This window comes from Macaca nemestrina, chromosome 10, assembly GCF_043159975.1.
Source record: "Macaca nemestrina isolate mMacNem1 chromosome 10, mMacNem.hap1, whole genome shotgun sequence".
Taxonomy (NCBI): domain Eukaryota; kingdom Metazoa; phylum Chordata; class Mammalia; order Primates; family Cercopithecidae; genus Macaca; species Macaca nemestrina.
In genome coordinates this window covers 47539355-47557292 of record NC_092134.1, presented here as the reverse complement: position 1 = coordinate 47557292, position 17938 = coordinate 47539355, and the positions used below count along the sequence as shown (strand labels likewise).

At 34.4% G+C, this 17938-nt stretch overlaps 1 pseudogene; it reads right to left on the bottom strand.

The window, feature by feature from the left end:
* Positions 1-13925: 13925 nt before the first annotated feature.
* LOC105473471 (TM2 domain-containing protein 3 pseudogene) lies at positions 13926-14598 on the bottom strand (annotated as a pseudogene).
* Between the last annotated feature and the right edge of the window lie 3340 nt (positions 14599-17938).

Genomic DNA, 17938 nt, shown 5'->3' with positions numbered 1-17938 from the left:
TGTAGCTGTTTATTGATCAATTCAAATGTAACAAAGGTGAGGAGGAAGAGTTAGGTGCTTACTCATGTATAAATTAGGTGGGAAGGAGCAGTTGAGAAAGGAGGGGGACAAAAACATGCAAAGGCCACAGTGGACAATACAGTCTTTCAAGAGCTCTTACAATTGTATTCCAGCTTATGAGGTATGAACTCATCTCCCCTCACTTATTTTTTTGGTAATAATGTCTAGATTACATGTAAATAGAATTGTATTTACCTTCTCTTATTTATGTACAAGAAGATATAACTTTTGGGATTTTTAAGTTGTTTGTACTTAACCCAATCAACAACCAAAATAAAAACAAAACAAACCCATTTTTTAAATCCCCTTTTTACTTTCACAGTTAAAAGAATTAGAGTATTCTCCTGTAACTTTGTTCTATGCTCTAAAATAACTTATAATTGGATAATAAGAAATATATAAGGCTTGCTTAATACATGAATATAATATATAATGTAATATAATTCAATGATGAATACCTATTCTAATTTATTTTGAATTCCTTTGAGATCTATACTACCTTTAAAACATATTACATGGAAATTAGCATCAGTAATTCTGTTCATTGGAAGCTATGTAATAGGAGCCCTGAAAATGTGTAGTAGCTGAATAATACACATTTGGAAAAGTATCAAGTAGTGGCATTTGTCATATAACATGCACATTGGTAATAATGGTTATCAGGTAATGCAAGATAATAATTCAATATGACAGCCTAATTTGAATCAACTGATTGTTTTATTGAACAACGTAATTAAAATATGTCCAATCTATTGGTATTTAAATGTATTTATATGGTGACAAAGCGGAATAAACCAACATTTAGAGGTTCCCCGTCAACATCATAAAACAACATGGAAAGAAAAGCAAAGAAACCAAGTGGGAGGTCTGTGCACACAGTGTTCATTAGACCCACATTATGTTTGGTTAGACTGGCTTTGAAAACAGAGCTTTTGTATAAATAATAAATACAGTCCCCACAACAGAGAATATCCCTGTTATGATAATAATAACAAATGAAAACATATCAACTAATTCATTTCTGACAAAAGACTGGAATAATCTGGGTTAGCATAAATGTTCTACTTTGTAAATATTTCACTGTCAACATATATTTTCAACAAACAATTATGTAATACATAGTACCATTGTTACTAGGAAGTTATCTAGAATTCTAATACTTAAGGTTTCCTCAAATATCATTGCCTGTCATTGGATTAAACTGATAACATACAGTAAAAATGACCTGAAGTAGGAAGACTGTGACCAAATAGTTCTTTATAAGAGTGCATTTAAATATGTCTTCTTTCCTGGCATAGAGCCTTTCAGAAATAAATGCAGCAGGTGAGAAATAATGCACCATCAATCAAAGACACTGGGCACCTTACTGCCCAACCTTCTCCAGTCCTGCAGAAACCCAGTAACTTCAAACTCTCTTGCCCGTCAAGATGAATTATTCCATAGTGGTTAGACACAGATTCTAGAAGCAGCTACTTTTGTTCAGACCTCAACTTTATCATTCACTGCCTTTAAGACTTTGGACAAATAACTTAAAATACCTACCTTATAAGGCTTACCTTCACACAGCAAATTACAAAAGTAAATAAAAACCAATCCCATGTTGTTGTTGTGATGGTTAAAAGATTGGGTATGTACAAAGTGCTAAAGACGGTGCCTGGTTCATATTTTGAACTGTGTAGATGTGAGTTCATATTATTGTTTATTCCTGTTCTAGGTGTCCACACCATCTTTCTATGGAGGAAAGCTTTTAAATAAAGTTTAAGTATGAGCCTAGGCAGAGACAAAAAATTGGGTGACTGATGACTAGTTTGAATATGTCAGGGAAGAAAACTGTTTAAGAAAGATGGTAATATCCACCAAACTGCAACCCTCCAGGAGCATACAATCAGAGAACAATTAAAGGTCAGATTTTATTTTCTTGCTTTTTTTTTTTCTTTTCCATAGACTACTTTTCAAGTACAATTCTATGGGGCTACTTTCAATGTAGTTTTGACTTACAGTCTCAGTTCTCAGTCTGCCTCCAAGCAAATGCTCAGAATATGTCTGAATTTTGAAGATACATTTTCATTTTACAGAAAAAATAACAATTAAAAAATAACAAATTTATCTTTCATAGGTCACACAACTCATACATAGGCAATCCCATAATAGAATCAACTAATTAAGCTTTTGATTTACATTTCATACGCTTCCCCTTGTTCTAAGGCTTTGAATAATAAAACTCTCAGGTTGAAATACTTCCATTTGGAACTCCATTATATGAAACCAAACCAATCAAGGATATATTCAGTAAAAAATAATTTAAAATGTGAGCAACACAAAAGCAAAAAATATAAGTACTAGAACTGACCATACTGTCCAAGTTGAAGTCTCAAGGTAGTCCAAATTTCTAAGGAAATTTCTTATTCTAAAGTCTTTAAAAAGTGTGCTTTCTGAAGTCAGTTAAATTTCCTCCTCTGGTGTTCTATCTCTCATTGTCAATAGTACCATTCTTGCAATGTGAATGGCAATCTGGAGATTCATTCTAGACTTTATCTTTCCTTTCCTTACCTTTCCTTTCAAATTATTATACTGCAAAATGTCTTCATTTCCTCTCTAGCTCCCTCTTTCGATTATTTCAATTCAAGATTCAACCAGTTTTGCTGAATTGCTTCCTGACCTTCTTTCTCAATCATCTTGCATCAAAGTCAGGAAATTCCAAAACCTTAACATGAAACATAAAGGCCCTGCATAATGTGACCCAACCCACGTTTCCAATTTTGTTTCTTACTACCCTCTACCGGCACCCCACTTCGTCACTGCAGCCTACACAACTGTTGTCCAGAACTCTAGTGTTAACATGTTTTCATGTTTCTATGCCTTTATATATTATTCCCATAGTCTAAAATGTGCCTTTCTTCCTCTTATTCTTCAGTCTTTTAGATCAGATTCAAATAGTTCTACCACTGAATTTCCATATTCTGGGTTGGTTACTGGGTTAATTAGTGTTTTGTTACACTATTTTCTGCTCAGACCTCTTTCTCGACCTCCCACAAGAAGTAAGAGGACATGTAGCCCCAGCTTGGAAAGTCACAGTATACCCACTGCTCTGGTAATTGATATTGGTCTAGGACTATTGTAACCTGTCCATTGAGAATCCCTTTCTGAGATTTTTCTTATTGTACCAACATGGGAACTCTCTGTTCTTCCTGGCACATAGAGCAAGAAACACGTGAGCCTGGGTAAGTCAGTGGCTATATTCTCTATCATAAGAGATAGCCTGTCAGTAGGAGCAAGAATGATGCCAAGTAAAGCGAAAAGACAGGTAGAAAAGTAGTGTTGGCAGAGTTTAAATTTCCTTTACAAACGCGGAGGTCCTCAGAGATGGCTGCTTTCCTATAGAATTTCCTTTGATTATGAGAGCTTCTTTGTTATCTTTCCAATGCAGCTTTGCTTTTGCATAAGTAAGTTATTAATAGTTGGATTTCTGTCACTGGCAACTACAACGTCCTGACTAATAAAAATACCCACCCTTGACCACATGCTATTAGAGTACTCTCATAGTCTACTGTATTGAATTTATTTATTTTCTCACATATTCCCTAAATAAAACTGAGTACTTTTTGGGGGTGATGGGTGGGACTTCATATCTGATTCTACAAAATATTAGCAGAATAAAAATATATAATTGTTGAATAAATATGTTAACAAAAGACTAAATAGCAAGCTTTAAAAATAAAGCAAATGAAACTTCATTACGTGTAGTTATGAATTGTGAATAAATACATTTTTATAAATTAACTTTTGGGGATTTTCATAATAAAATTTATTAGCTATATTATTTGGTCTCACTTGTCATATACCCCAATGTTATCCTTTTGCAGATGAAAGATATAGGTTCAAAATGATGGAACTTCACCAAGAGCACATGGTTGATACGTGAATTTTTTCAATCTTAAATTTAGTGTAAGTGTAATTACACTACAACAGTTAAAAAGGAAGATTTTTAAAAAGTAATTCCATGAGTTAAATTAGATACAATTACTTACTCATCTTTGTTAGTGTCATTGCTTTCACTTATGTATAGTTTCCTTTATTGTTTCTGCATTAAATGATGAAGTTCCCAGGAATTAAAACTCTAACCATTATAAAAATACATTTATTTTCCTTTTATGTATTTATGTTTGTCCAACAGGGAGTAGATCAATAGTAAAGAACAGAGTGAACATGTCAAGTTGACGCTCCAGGACACTTAATTGATTCTTTTTTTTTTTTTTTTTTTTTTTTGAGACGGAGTCTCACGCTGTTGCCCAGGCTGGAGTGCAGTGGCACAATCTCGGCTCACTGCAAGCTCCGCCTCCCGGGTTCCCGCCATTCTCCTGCCTCAGCCTCCTGAGTTGCTGGGACTACAGGCGCCCGCGACCGCTCCCGGCTAATTTTTTGTATTTTTAGTAGAGACGGGGTTTCACTGTGGTCTCGATCTCCTGACCTTGTGATCCGCCCGCCTCGGCCTCCCAAAGTGCTGGGATTACAGGCTTGAGCCACCGCGCCCGGCCTCACTTAATTGATTCTTAAGCTTTTGACATTTGCCCCAAGTGTATATTATAAGCACCACCCATCAAAACTTTTTAAAGATGTTTCCTATAGTAAAAGTAAACAGTAAAAACTGATGTGAATCAACCTTACAAAACATCTCTGAAATAGACATCTCACAGAACACTTCATGATAAATGAAATCTTTCAAAAATATGCATATATATTTTAGTCTGAAAGTTGTAAGTAATTCTAAATCAGATAAAGAGCATGTGAGATTTTAAAAGGCAATATGCACTTTTCTTTTTAATAAAAATATTATTTTCTTTAAAAAAATTAATATTAAGCTGTGATATGGTTTGGCTGTGTCCCCATCTAAATCTCTTCTTGAAATGTAACTCCCATAATTCCCTCGTGATGGGAGGGACCCAGTGGGAGGTCACTGAATCGGGGGGCAGGTCTTCCTTATACTGTTCTCCTGATAGTGAGTAAGTCTCACAAGATCTGATGGTTTTATAAAGAGGAATTCCCCAGCACAAGCTCTCTCTCTGTCTTTGCCTGGCACCATCCATGTAAGATGTGACTGGCCCCTCCTTGCTTTCTGCCATGATTGTGAGACCTCCCCAGCCATGTGGAACTGTAAGCCCTTAAATCTCTTTTTCTTCCCAGTCTCGGGTGTGTCTTTATTGGCAGCATGAAAAGCAGACTTATACAAGCTGTTTATACAAAAATTCCATCAAAGCAAAGTTAGGGATTTATTTAATCAATTTAGTATCTGCATAAAACACCTTTATTGTACTCATTCACCACATCTATTTTTTCAGGAAAAAATTCACCATAATATAAAAATACACCCCAAATTGGATCACTTCTCACCATCTCCACTGCTGTCACCTTCATTCAGCCTCCATCATCTTTTACTGGATACCTGGATCATTTCAGTAGGTAGTTCAGTAGAGTCTTAACTAGTAAAACTCTTGGTGTTTTACTGTCTTGGACACCCCTCCTTCCACTTTCAGTATTACACAAATTTTCCCAAAGGGATCTCGGTAAAATATAACTTAAATTTTGCCTCCCCTATGTCTTTTTTTTTTTTTTTTTTTAATGACAGAGTCTCATTCTGTCACCAGGCTGGATTGTAGTGGCATGATCTCAGCTCACCGCAACCTCCACCTCCTGGCTTCAAGCGATTCTCCTGACTCAGCCTCCCGAGTAGCTGGGACTACAGGTGCCCGCCACCACACTCAGCTAATTTTTGGATTTTTAGTAGAGACCAGGTTTCATCATGTTGTCCAGGATGGTCTCAATCTCTTAACCTCGTGATCTGCCCACCTCGGCCTCCCAAAGTGCTGGGATTACAGGCGTGAGCCACCGCGCCTGGCCTCCCCATGTCTTTAGAGTTTCTTCCTATACACTCTAGCCCAAGGTTATCTCTCGGATTTCCAATTACTGAATCACTCTAACCATGTTCCCAGCCACCCACTTTGCGTTACTATTCTGTGAGCACATCATACATGCCCATGGATAAGGGCATATGCTTTTTCTTCTCTCTGTCTCAAATGTCTGTGCCCTTATTTAGAGATGTTACTTATTTACTTCCTTCAGCTATCTGCACAAATATCAGCTGTTCAGAAGGACCTTGAGAGGGCATCCTATATAAAATTAGTTATACTCCTGTAACATTCTTTGCTTTCTTAGAGCAAATATCATCAGCTAACATATTGAATTATTATTTGCCTATTTTCTATCTCCATTCTTATAACACATTGAATTATTATTTGACTATTTTCTATCTCCATTCTTATAATATAAGCTACATGGGGCCAGGGATACTGTCTGTTTTGTTTACTGCCATATCCTCAGAAGCAAATGAGTGCTCAAAAATATTTACCAGATAAAAGAATAAATGAATTAAAAAATGGAATAACAGTATTTATTTCCATACTGCAGCATTTAAATATATTTATAATCATTTCTAACTGTTGTGATTACTTCAATCATTTTCATTTCAAAGTTTGTAGATTTTATTCTAAATAAATTGTATACATTCTAAAATTGGAGTTAAATGTGTGATTTAATGTAAATATGACATTTATTTATTTTTCTTCCAGGTTTGTGAGTTTGAGAGTGTATTCTTACTAATTTGACTCCTCATATTAGACCACAGGCCTAGCCAACGTCTTGATTACATACTTGTGAGAACTTTTAAAGGCGAGAACTTAACTAAGCCATTGCCAGGTTTCTGTTCCACAAAAAAAAACAATTAAAAAAATAAATTTACATTGTTTTAGGCTGCTAAGTTTTGGGATAAATTACTATGCTGCAATAGATCACTAATACAGAGAAGATAATTTTGCATATATTTATCTGCACATAGAACTTCAAAGGTAAAATTTTTGGTCTTTAAAAATATTCATTTGTTTATTTTTGGCAGTGTAGAAATTTATCATTAGCATAGTATTATTTCTTCCAAAATATTTTTTTCTTAATCATGAAAGGTATCATCACCCAGTTCTGGGAACAATCAAAACACCTTAAAGCTTTTTCATTTTTTCTTAATATAAGTTGTTTTAAAAAATCCCAGAATATATTATATGTAAAGGTTAAACATACTTTGGTTTGTCTATTATGCTCAATTGGCTTCCCACATAGTCTTTTATTGTTTCTAAAATAAATTGCTTAACTGTGGAACTTTCCATTTGCTATCTCTTGTAGAGCCTTTTTGATAGTTTATTCTGTTCATTTTTGTTTTGGGCACATCCCTGAGATTACTCTTTGCCCACACAATCTGTCACCTAATTTTATGGCCAACTTATTTTTTTCTTTGTGACTCACTATTGTTTTCCTTTGATGAACAGGAATTTTTTTTTTTCCCCCACAGTGATACATCAACTTTTCCTCTTTTTCTTTATTTATCTAAGACCTTGTATACCAAATTAAAAAAAAAAAATACAATGCCAAAGATCATCACGGCTTTAGGGATTGCTATTATACTTCAGCAAATTTAATTTAGCAGATTTGTGTTATGATACAATAGTAGATCATTTGTAAAAATAAGAAACTCAAGAGGGGCTTTTGTTATGGGAAAAGAGTTGGCTATAGCTAAAGCTAATTGAATTTAGAAGCCACAAAACCAGCATCATTATGCTAGAATTTCTGACTCTACACCTCCTTGAAAAGAAGTGGATGATCAATATCTTGACTAGGAAAAGAAAATTGGGACCAAGTAAAGCATGTTTAGTTCTCATCAGGTTGGGATTGAAAATGGAGAGTAATTATTTCAAGATAATATCACCTTAGAAAGAAAGCAATTAGTATCCCCTTTGCTGCTACTGGTGAATTGCATCAAATCGCTATGTAATTAAATGTTTACTGTAACCTGGCCTAACCCTTCATTTCACTGGATTTGTGAAATAAAACTACTGTATTTCTTTCCCCCATCACTCAGCAGGATATGTCTCTGTGTATAACTACAAAGAGAGTTTAATTATGTGTCTTCAGTATGACACAGTTCAAACTATTGTTTGTCCTTGGAATTGTTTACCATTAGATATAAGAAAATAAGAAAGAGAAATCAATAGAATGATGTTTGCGATCCTAAACAACAAAAATATTTACTTTCTTATTTCAAGTTATTTTCTACACAGGAACTAACTTTCAATTCAGCAGATACATTCTATTGTAAATGATTAGCATCCTGATTTCATGCACATTTAAGTTTTAGTTGGAGCTAAGTAAAAAAAAAAAATGGTTTAATAGCAGTAATTTTATATTGTTCAACCTAGCAGGATACCTGATCTCAAATTATTCTTTAAAGAAACTTTAGCCTACATTTGAATTATTATTCATTTGAAATGAATATTTGCTTCTCAAACTGTTTGGAAATGAATTGAATACTTGTCTATGAAAACATTTTGTCTTTTCCAAACTCAGTTATAATCATATATTTTAGCATATCTACAGATTTGAGGCAACACAATTTTTTTTTGAGGCAACACAATTTTATATATAACACCAACTAGCTTACCTCTTAGTCTGTGTGGGGGTCTACAGATGGAACAGACTCACATTTGTGTTGCAGGTGTCTATAATTACCTATGAAAATATGAAATAGCCTTTTGAAGCCAGGACTGAACTTCTCTTCTCAGCGGAACATGTGGTCAAATTGATTTTTCAACATAATCCTTGCAGTTATAAGATGAAAATTGTAGTGTTAAAGATCAACTTTGGCAAATTAAAGTTTTAAGGAGTTTATTTCAGCAGACAGCAAAGGAACCCAGTGTTAGAGTTTCCTCATTCTAATAGCTTTCCATCTAATTATTGTAACATTAGAAAAGTTAGAATACATAATCAGGCCAAATGAAACCAATTTCTACACGAAATACCTTCATTAGCATTCTGATATATGATCTAGATTTTTCATATAATATATTACATAAATCAGTATATGCACATGCATTATATCTCATGTATTGTGTGTGTCTACTATATTGTGTGTGTCAGTGTGTGTGAATGTGTATTTGGTTGCATAGAAAAAAGTGTATGGTTGATGGACCTGTTAGCATTTTCTTTTTCTGAATTCTTGTTACTCTGATATCCTCTATCATATTGTATCTATTAACATTTTAAGGCAAAGACTAATTACCAATGATACTCTCATATTTTTTTGAAATATGAGTGTCTGTATATTATTCTAATACCAGCACATAAATATGTGCTTCAACTCATGTACAATTAAATATAAAGGAAATTGACATTTGTCTAGTGAATTAAAGGAAAAATAGAAATTAGCTGGCTACTTAAAGCAATAAATAAAGGCAGAAGAAAATAAAAGATTATAGATTAATTTAATTACTTCCTAATTAATCTAAGACAATAATTGCTAAAACTACAATTATATTCAAACTAGGAAAATCACTTTCCAAGAATGTTCTATAAAATACTATTTTAGTGGATCTTTTAGGTGTAACAGAAAAAAGAAGTTCAGTAACCCAGTAAGTTTAGACATACTTAGCTTGAGTGAAGCAGGTTTTGTTGTTGTGGTAGTTTGTTATTGTGTATTTATTTGGGTGTATTCTGACATTAGACCTTCTCTAATCTTGTAATCTACTAATGTTCATTGTAAATATCCAATACCATATGGTAGTGTTACCAGAAAAATTGGTCTTCATCCAGACCCCAAGAGAAAGTTCTTGGATCCCACATACGAAAGAATTCAAATAGAGTCACAGAGTGCAGTGAGAAGAGACAGTGGATTGCTAGTTTAATGGGCATCCCCTTTCTGAGAACACCCATTACAGAGTAGGGCATCCTCACAAAGCAGGCAAAGAAACACATTGGCTTTAAGTTTTTCTTCTATTGTGGTCTTGTCTATGTAAAGACTAAACTAAGCTTTGACTAGGTGCATTTGGGCTGATAGCATGAAAGTATTTATTATTCTATTGATTTAAAGAAAACTATCTTTGACATTTTAGTGTGTAAGTACATCAAAGCATAACTATAAATATCTTGAAAGCACATATTGTTATGGGTATTGGGACATCTGGACTTTTTGTCATTGTAGGAGTGTGCCCTTGTAGGTATACTTAGACTGTTTCCTCAACTATAAGCATCTTAGGATCATGGGTTATGAGTGGAAAATAATGCACCTTGCTAGTCTTTAAGATTTATGTGATTTAAAAATGGTGTCACCTTGGTTATCCTAGGCTCCTGTTTCCCTAAGAGTAGGATACAATATTTCCCATAATTGTTGGCCATGGACATCCTTTACTCTGTTGAAAGAGCTGACTAATATTTCAGTGAACAATTCCTGGCAAATGCTTGTGTAAAAATATCAAAATATTTTCCTTGAATGTATTGCATGTTGTTTATTGTAGTAGATTCTAAATATAGACTAGACTGTAACCGTTTATGCAGATTTTTTTTTTTCTTGAGACGGAGTCTCACTCTGTTGCCCAGACTGGAGTGCAGTGGCACTATCCCAGCTCACTGTAACCTCCGCCTCCCGAGTTCAAGCAATTGTCCTGCCTCGGCCTCCCAGATAGCTGGGACTACAGGTGCACGCCGCCATACCTGCCTAATTTTTTGTATTTTAGTAGAGACAGGGTTTCACCGTGTTGCCCAGGCAGTCCACCCACTTTGGTTTCCCAAAGTGCTAGGATTGCATGCATGAGTGCCCGGCCTATACAGATTTTTTAATGTCACAGCATTACCTGTCTTAAAGTCTTTAAATTTAGTGACCTTCGTGGCTCCTACTTCTTAGCCTCCAAGGTATTTTTATATTAACTTATATTGCGTAAGCATAAACTCTGAAATATTTCTCTTTTATTACATTTTTTAATCTTACTTCTTTCACTTTTTTACTTGATTGAACAAATTCCCCATTACTGGTCATCACAGTCAGTATTTACATGCACCTCTCTCTTTTCCCTACTTTAGTTTTGTGTATCAATGTAGCCAATTGAAACTCCAGGCTTGGCTATTTTCATAATAGGCTTACTACTCCTATAAAATCTCTCAGAAACTATGGGCCTGCTTCTACTCTTTCCTTCTTGTCAATTTCCAAATATGAATCATATACACAGAAAACTTACTTGACAATCACCCTACCCCCAATTTCCCTAAGAGCAGAGCCTTATTGAAAGAAGTCTCAAAACTATGCTAATAAAGTAGGCATCCCTACTGAGCCCTCACTGCTACTCTGAAATCTTTGTGTGTGTGTCTTATTGATAACATTATCAAAGTTTGCACATAAACTATCCCAGACCTTCTTAACTCTCCTGAAAGTACATATCTCACTTTGAAACCCTAAGAAAATGACCATGTCTTCTAATTTTTAGAGAATTCAAAGTCATTCTTAGAACATATGAAAAAATACAATATCAAAAATAAAACAAAACTTAAAAAAAAACAATAGAAAAAAGTCATTCTTCCTAATTCATTTTATTACCCAAGAATATGGCACTATTCTATTCGCCAGGACTAATCCTCTGTATGCATTTGCATCTCACTGTTCCTTAACTTTCTCCAGGACTCTATTTTATTGGTCTTCTTGCGCATACCTGTTTAATCTTTTTCTATTTTTTACTTCCTTCCCTTCAGTTTTAACTGTTCATACGTCAATCATCAGGAAATATCAAATTATTTCAATTCATTTCTTTCTTCCTCAGCCCCCAGACCACTTCTTTTCCAAAAACTAGTTCACACATACTAACTCCCCTTTCCCAACACTCCTTCTCTCAATTAATAGTAATATGATCTTCACCACATTCCTGAAAGTTGATTCTCTAGTCAGCAGTTAACTTCCTTTTCAACAAACTTGATACCTCTTTCATTTCTCATCCTAATTGTGTATGAACAGTTGGCCTATTGAGTGTCCCTGATTATTTGGCTTCTTTTCCTGTTTGGCCCTCAGGATCTTGCATTATTCAGTTTTTTCCTACCTCTCTGTGGTTTCTTCTTTGTCTGCTTCACTGATTCACGATTCTACTGTGTGTATTTATGTACTCCACCAGCTGCTGATCTCATCCATATCCATACCTTCAATTTTCATGCTCTATGGTATTGCTTCTTAACTTTGGCTGCATACTGGAAAGGTTTTTTAAATTATTAATGATTATATTTACCCCCAAGTATCCTGATTTAATTGATCTGGGTATAGCATAGATATTGGGATAAAGTCATTATAATGAACAACCTAGGCTTAAGTAACTACTCTGTGGATTTCTCTTGGTTACAGCAATTGACTTGTCAATTCAAACAATGCCTCAAAAATCAATAAATCTAAATCTGTAATATTTTATCTGTTTGTGATCATACTAAGTTCTGATGAATTTACAATTTTATATTATTTTTTGTCTTCTAGCTCCGCTATAACACACATATTCAAATGCTTTCTTACAGATAATATTACTGAGCATCTCATATATTTTGCTCAGTAACTCCAACCATAGCCACCTGTTAACACCATATTGCCTCCTGCTTAGACTTTTACTATTGTATCTATTCTGAATAATATTTTCAAAAAACAGTTTGATTATATTATTGCCAATTTGTTAGCTACTAAAATTAAATACAAGTTCATGCAACATATATATTCTCAGTCCCCAAACCTGTTTCATTTAACAAGACTAGACTCCTCAGATCTTTTGCTTCTTCACTCATCTTTTTATCCCATTGCTTATACAGTTTTCTTCTCTTTATGTCCAACTTTCCAAGTCCCTTGGGGTCCAAACTAAGATCTTTGATTTAGTTTCATATCTGATCTTATTATAGTGGGAAATTTGCTTATCCTCTTTTGGTCTCAGGTTGGTTGCTGGGGTTTTATTTTACATCTATAAAGTTGAGATGAGATCTTTCAGAGTTGTAAAACTGAAATAAGATAGTAATTGCAAAGTTCCTAGCTAAATATTAGTCCTCAAAAATGTTAACTACCTTTCCTGATCTTTCCTTCCATACAGTCCTAAAAGTTGTGTCATGTTAATTTTTATTATCCTCACTCAACTCTTTTATGGTTGTGTGTTTTGCCTCCTGAACAAGCGCTTAGGGACTGTGCCCAGTCTTGAATCATACTTCTTTTGTTACTACCACATACTTAACATGTATTATATTCATTGTAGGGCTCATCAAATATTTGTTGAATGGATTTTGCTAAGTAAATTAGGAAATCTTCAATCAGAGTACAAACCAAAGCTTTGCAAGTCTAAATTATGAAGGATTTTTGTGGGAGCTTCTAATTTGTGGCTGAAAGAACAGAGCCAAATAACTTCCAGTATTAAAACACACACACACACACACACACACACACACACACACAGAGAGAGAGAGAGAAAGAGAGAGAATAAAACAAGGAAAGGAAAAAATCAATTAAAATAATTTCTGGAAATCAAAATGCAGATATGGTTTAAAACTGGATCTTATTCTCTGCCTACAGTTTTAACCATATGGAAATGCTGGGAGAAAAATAACTGATGTGTCTCAGTTTCAACATCACTAAATGTAGGTAAATTGTTTTTAACTTTCTTCCATATGAGTTATGATGTTTGGCCAATGTCATGAATGAAATATACTTTGAGATTTCTGTAAAGCATCAAGAAACTGCTGTATTAAAGTGAGATTATTACTGTATATACTATAAATATTATGTAGGTGTGTTTCTTCCAATATTTACAATATTCAATTTCTTCTTCTAATTTTTTTCAGTGTTTCATTTCTCTTTTTTACTTCATCAAGACAAGCAAAGTACCAGTGCTGTACATTAAAAATACACAAATACATCACTCACACCGCATCAACTCCTACAGGCAAAAGGGCTTTTACTAAACATTGCTCCTCTTCGAAGCACATAATCACAGCTAAATGTATCAAGAGCCATCTGCTGGTCCAATGTAGCCAACTCCAATTAGCAAGATGTCTATTAGTGTCCATATTTCCAGGCCACTGAAGCTGAAGAGCTTGCCAAGGCCTTCTTGCCACTGGTCGAGGTAGAAATGATCTGCTCCAAAGCCACCAAGGGTGATGCTTAGAGCCAGAGCAATAGACCACTTACAGCCTCCAGCCCAATTTCAGTACAGCATTTTGAAAAAAGTAGTTACCCAAGTCATGAATGTGTTGATCAAGCAGTTGGCAGCATAATGTAGTTGAGGACAGGACTTTATGCAGCTGGTAGAATTGAAACATTCATATTCTGTTTCTGGAAGCTTCCAGCAAAATCAAGTCATGTTGATGATAAAGTTACTTTGGTATTTTAACTCTTAATCAACACAGGCAACTGAAGGTTTCACTGTACAGTCAAAAGTGACTAGCTTCCCATAGACACAGGGGACATTTGTTGTGCAGTCTATAAAGTCTGCAGAATATCTGCTACACAAACGTAAAAGGTGGAATTTCGGTACTTTCACTGCCCAACAGGAAGTAGCACTGTGAGAGTAAAAGCAGCACATGGCACGGGCAGTGGGCATCCCACAGCTGAGCTGTTACAGCCACCCATAATTTTGAGTTATTAGTCATAACTATTTTTGTTTTCATATCGTTTATTATACTATGATCTACTCTCCCTCCTCTGACTCTCTTTGCTAAATGCGCTACCTGAAGTTCAGGTCTATCCAAATTCAGCTTCCTCGCCCATCCCGAGTTGTGTGCTTTAGGTTACCGATGAAACCTCAAGATGTCTTTGTTATAATTAGAGTACAGTCAACTCTCAATTATCTATGATAATGGATTGCTGGGAGAGCCTGAATAAACAAATTGGTTTGGAGATTTGTCACCTTGATTGAACTCTTTCTCCCAAGCTGTCCCTTGGGAGTGGTAGAAAGGGTAGGGTGAGGGAAACAAGCAGGCCAACTCCTCACAGTGACTCATGCTCCAGAGGGTAGCTTCACAGATAACTTCTGGAATGTCCCTGTGTCACTCCTCTCTTAAAGATGAAAGGACTGAAAAAGCTGAGAGCCACTAGCAACAAACATTCACTGAGTGAATGAATGAATGACAGGATTTACTTGATGTGGTTCCCGTAGAGAAGAAGTGTCATCTTTCACTTCCATTACAAGTTTGGAGTGAATAAATGCACTCACTGAAGAAACACTGTGGTAGTGCAAATGCTTCATTAAGGAGGCTCTACATAGACGAGGTACATTTCTGTCAGTGCTCATACATCATGGACAATTTAAATATATTCACTTCAATAAAGCAACAGACCAACAAGTAAACATTTTAAAATTAATGCTATATAAGGAACAATGCTTCTATAAATATTGCCCAATGTTTATAAATATTGCCCAGTATTTATAACCATTTCTCTCCTGCTGCTTTGGAAATAACTGGTATTTTCCCATAGGAGATACACAGAAAAATGTGAACTGTTTGTTGAAATAGATAAAAAGGTACAGATCTTCTAATTGTGCCTCTAGTTGTCAAACGACTCATGAATTTGAATCCAATCAATGTTCATCAAACATATGTCAATTGTAGGCATTTTTCTAGTGACTAAGCATGAAGAGATAGTTGAACAAAGATAAACAGGGTATTGCAACTGTCAGTTCATTGTTTCTATGGATACCTGGTGTAAGTAACAGGAGAATTAAACTCCAGGCTCAAGTTCTTCCTCGGCAATGTGATACTTTCTATGCATTTTTTTTCTAAGAAAGAGAAGATTATATTTAAGGAAAATATAATTTAGCTACAGTTGAGTATATTATTTTTCAGAATTGAGACAGTAAGTGTTGCATTAACAGAGAAATGTGAAGAATCCACTTTCCTTGAGGCAATTGGAAGAAAAAAACCACTCTGAGAGTTCAAAGGTCTTAATTTCAGTAATAATTTCACTATGAACTATCTGTAAACCTTCAGTTGTCTGGGATTCTTTTTGCTCTTGTAACATGATGGATTTGGAGTACATAAACTCCCAGACTTAACTTTAAAAAAACTATGATTAAAGAAAGATTTAATTTCGGATAAATAGATGACAAAAATTAACAGGTCTTGGAGACATTCAATATGAGTATTTGGTAGAGTAATAAGTCTAAGGAGATTCTGAAAAGGCCAATTTGAGTAACTGATATCTGGTTAACAGAGTTAACTGTTAAATCTCTCAAAATGCAGGCAAAATGAGGAGAAAGCAGCAGCCAGGGTGATTCACATATTTGACAACTGAGCACTGATTGCTTAGGAAAGCTATCATCAATCTTTTTTTCTTTTTTCTTTTCCTGACTTGTGTATTCTTGCTCTAACCATCTAGAGAAATTTCCTTGGCATTATGCATAAAAACTCATTACTCACATAGCATGGACAAAGCAGATACTCTTCAAGCCTCATTTAATTTGTCTCTATGAGGAATGATGAACACTAAGCATTGGCTCTAATTATAAATTTAAGGTAGTGGGGTAAAGCTTAAAGTACTGACTACCCATGAGCCTAGCTAATGGTGGTTTTAGGTGCAATAAGGTGGAGACGAAAACTTACAGAGCCAGTTTCAGCTGAGCTTCCATGGTGACAGAGACCTTCACAAGGTTCTATTAAGTCTATCTGTAATGACACATCATTACATCAGGCTTTGAATATTTAACTCATATCACATACTTTAATTTCATTAGATATGAGAAGCTGCTTTTTGTGTATGTATGAAAAGTCTGAAAGATTTTAAGTTCAAAATAAGCGGATAATTTTTTATTTTTATAGTAATTTGGGGATTCCTCATTCTCAGTCATTGCAATTCATTATTTTTTTGTGTGAAATAATGGCCATGTAATTTTCTTTCTAAGAATGGTATATTACTTGTGTATCCAACATGTTCATTGCTAAAATAATCCTTTTAAAATTATACATTAAGATAAAAGTAGGATCTAGTCTCTTTCCAACTGTACCATATTCAAAATGTAACTCCTTATTTGCCAAAGTTCAGTCATAAATTGCCTCCTCTCTAGCTTAACTAAAGTGAAGTAACATTAGAGGAAGATGGTTAAATGTTATTGATAAACAGATATTAAAAAATGTTATAAATGTTTCTAAAGATTACTGGTAACTCACCCCTTATATTAGGTCAAAATCCATGTCTAAGATGCATCTTAACTTAAATGCCATTTGATCCTTTTAAAAATTGTTTTTCTTAAATTTGTATAATCTGACTACCTCCATCTTCTTCAGGCTTCTGGAGTTATCTTTCCTTTTGATATATAAATAACGCCACTTGAAGCCCTCCTCTCATGTGCTATAGGTAATAAATGTTCTAATATTTCCTACGATTACCAGATGAAATGGAAACTTGCTGCTTCCATCTTTTTCCTCCAGATTTATTTTCCTATATTAGATTTTTTGTTTTTAAGAATCATATTGGGAGATTTTTGTTAAGTAAAATTGACATTTTAAATTTTGTTTGCCAGATTCTTAGCAAATATGCCTCTATTCGATACAAACTTATTGGTGTTGCTTAATATCATAGAATCATGAAGACTTTAAGTTATCAGTGTTTCGTAGTTGTTAAAACAATCCTCAAATAATTAATAAGTTATTTCATTGAAATACTTTTAGAAAGAATATACGGGAGAGTGTTTGAAAGCTCTTTTTTTACAAATAGTGGTAATATGTAGTGTATTTCATGTTGAAGATAAATACTTCATATGAAACATTGATTTCATACATTTTTCTAAAAATAATTCTAGGTATTAGATATATTTCCAAGACTGTAGAATAAAGTTTTAAATTCATATTAATATTTACTTTTCCCTGGCCTTATCAGTGAAGAACTTTGTATCCAACTAATAAACAGGTATATTGTACATGGCATTCTGTAGGAGAAGCAAAAAGGAAGGATGCAACAAAAGAAACTAGATAACTGTATTATCCATCTTTCACACAAACAGCCCATTGTGAA